Here is a 366-nt window from a genome sequence, read left to right as displayed (position 1 = left end):
CCCTCCGCGAGTTGCGCGGCGCCGGCCACTTTGAAGCCGGCCCTGCGGGGGTGCGGGGGGCGGGCGCGGCGCCGCCGGGGCTCCCTCGGCCCAATCGCTCCGGCCTCCCCGCGCTGACATCAGCTCCGAGGCGGCTCCGCGGGCGGCGGGCGCGCCCCGCACCTGGCGGAAAGCGGGGCGGAACGGCCCCGGGGAGGGGAGGGGGGGGCGCCCCGCCGGCCGCGCACCTCCGGGGGGCGGGCTTGCTGCAGGCAGGTTACAAGCATTTTTTATTATTATAATTATTTTTTTCGCTTTAGAGCATGTGGACACTGAGCACTGTGCTTCCAGAGCTGCCGCGACCGTCTTCCCCAACGGAACACTTAG

Source organism: Rhea americana, unplaced genomic scaffold, assembly GCF_003343005.1.
Source record: "Rhea americana isolate MKP2758 unplaced genomic scaffold, rheAme1 scaffold_50, whole genome shotgun sequence".
In the NCBI taxonomy this organism is placed as follows: domain Eukaryota; kingdom Metazoa; phylum Chordata; class Aves; order Rheiformes; family Rheidae; genus Rhea; species Rhea americana.
The sequence above is the reverse complement of the archived record's forward strand: the minus strand, read 5'-3'. Positions refer to the sequence as shown.